This window comes from Macrobrachium rosenbergii, chromosome 22 (assembly GCF_040412425.1).
Source record: "Macrobrachium rosenbergii isolate ZJJX-2024 chromosome 22, ASM4041242v1, whole genome shotgun sequence".
Classification (NCBI taxonomy): domain Eukaryota; kingdom Metazoa; phylum Arthropoda; class Malacostraca; order Decapoda; family Palaemonidae; genus Macrobrachium; species Macrobrachium rosenbergii.
This window is the reverse complement of record NC_089762.1, coordinates 40,870,891-40,873,390: the sequence shown is the minus strand read 5'-3', so window position 1 is coordinate 40,873,390 and position 2,500 is coordinate 40,870,891. Positions and strand designations below refer to the sequence as shown.

Genomic DNA, 2,500 nt, shown 5'->3' with positions numbered 1-2,500 from the left:
TATCTATTCATTTAAATATGTATTTATTCATCTATTATATTTCTTTTATTTATTGTAGGGGAAGTTCTCGGGCAAATGTTAAAGATTCCAAAAATAAAATAAAAGGGAATTGGTGAATAAATGTAAGCTTGCCGTGCTGATTATTAAGATATAACTTTATTAGGATCATTGTAAGGCAAAGGATAATACAATGAAATCAAATCTGTAGAAAACGAACGCTATAATGATGCAACTACAGTAATAAAACGAAGATGTTGGATTTTCTTTTAATAAATAACGTTCAGCAGTTTATAACATTACAAAAACAAGAGATTATACTTGACCTTGTTCTAGAAATTTAGCCATCATGTTTAATATCAGTGTTCGCATTATTACAACGCGATATTTGCCGTTATTACAATTACAGTTATCGTTTTACCATTGCAGTAATAACGGTTATTGTGATATCGTGACAATGGGCGCATTTGCCGAAGCAAAATTATTACTTAATTATTGGTTTGCTGTCGGGTAATGAAAACCAGTTTCTAACCAATTTTTTTTTTTGTATTTATACGATCAAATGTTTTTTATTTTTTATAGTGACTGTGAACGTGGTTCGAAACATCATTATGTCTCCTGGTTTACAATATTCTTACATCAAAATAAAATATTTATTTCTGGATGTACGACTAAAAACCTATCGATATGTTTATATATATATATATATATATATATATATATATATATATATATATATATATATATATATATATATATATATATATATATATATATATATATATATATATATGTGTGTGTGTGTATGTATGTGTCTGTGCCCTGCAGATTCATAAACATTAAAGACAATGACATAAAAACAAAAGATTAAATGAAAACTCCAGTACATACATAACAAAATCAATAAATTCAAACGAAGAATCTAAAAAAAAAAAACTCTCCCCAAAAACTTCAGAAAGACGATAATTACCTTCCTCAACCGGGATAATATGCAAAAACGCCTCCCACGTTCTAAGATTAGAGCAACTGCCCTAACTCAAGAAGCGGCGACAGAGCTCAAAATAAATAGCTGTAGCTAACCAGCCATGCATAACAAATAGCCATGATTGACAGGACATCACAAATCCATGCATCATGCATGTGGGAGAGTGACACCAGGCGTGTGTTTAGTCCAAGATAAAGAAAAAAAGGTGGGATCAACCGAGCCCATTTATTTATGAAATATTCATAGCTTCATGGGCAGGACAAGGAGAGTGAAGGAGACATCTTGTTCTAGGCCAGGCCAAAATTGGGTGGCTTTGTTTTTCGCATGTCTGTGTGTCTGTCTGTCTGTCTGTCTGCCTGTGTTAGAAGGGTGTCTCGAGCACGAATGACTGGATTCTGATTTTATAATCTGTAGGCATGGAAACCACCTAATCCATTAATCATCAAAACACTTAATACCCTTGCATGGCAAGAAGTACTTTATAAAGAGCATACCCCTTTTACAAACACTCAAATAAGTCCACTTCTCGAGATTAATAATTTTGGGAGAAACTGGGGTCAGAACTGATTTGGTTTCCATAGTAACAAAACGTTAATTCTGACCTGATTTCTCCAAGAAGCTAACCATCTCATAAAGGTCACCAAATGAACATACCTACCATGTCTCATCAAATTCTGTTCAATCGTTCTTCAGATATCCTGCTAACACACTAACACAGACACAAGTGAAATTGTGACATTATAGCAACACCATTGACAGAATAACGAAAAAGAAAACGTTATTTCCTTACAGAAAACGGGATATATATATATTTTAGGTTCCCTGTTAACTAGCAAGTGTCTTGGCAAAGAAGAGGTCTCGACTTGTTTACATCAAAACAGAATGAAATAATTTCACGAATTTGGTGGTATATTCTTCTCTCTCTCTCTCTCTCTCTCTCTCTCTCTCTCTCTCTCTCTCTCTCTTCTCTTTACACACACACACACACACACACACACACACACACATATATATATATATATATATATATATATATATATATATATATATATATATATATATATATATATATATATATATATATATATATATATATTAATGAAGTGTAACTGTTACAATTATTTCACTTACAAGAAGACAATTGTCAGTATTCATATGATTTATAGGATGAAGACCAAAGAGTCAGTTGAGAGAGAGAGAGAGAAATGCCTCAAGCTCGTTTCAACTCGGTTATTGATCTGCCAAGCATCGGTGATACACTTTTGCACCAAAGAATTGAATATAAACAATCCCAATGCAATCTGAACTTTCCCCCTACAAACTGTCTAAAACCTTAATCGGAAATGTGGTTGTATTTCTTCCTACAGCTGTTGGAAATCTCTTTCGGAATTTTCGGTTTATCACCAGACTTTTCGCCTGTCAAATACATCAATGCTCAAAATGCATCAGTTCAGAATTTGGAATCGCACAGAAAATGCAATTTTATTTCATGAGTTTTCCACATATGCTTTAATCTGC

The 2,500-nt window shown here is 32.7% G+C and overlaps 2 protein-coding genes across 23 annotated transcripts in view; both read right to left on the bottom strand.

The window, feature by feature from the left end:
• Positions 1 to 2,500, bottom strand: part of mub (poly(rC)-binding protein mub) — an 835,667-nt gene that overhangs the window by 589,595 nt on the left and 243,572 nt on the right. The window lies entirely within an intron of this gene.
• Positions 1 to 2,500, bottom strand: part of LOC136850477 (WD repeat-containing protein 26-like) — a 15,972-nt gene that overhangs the window by 12,881 nt on the left and 591 nt on the right. The window lies entirely within an intron of this gene.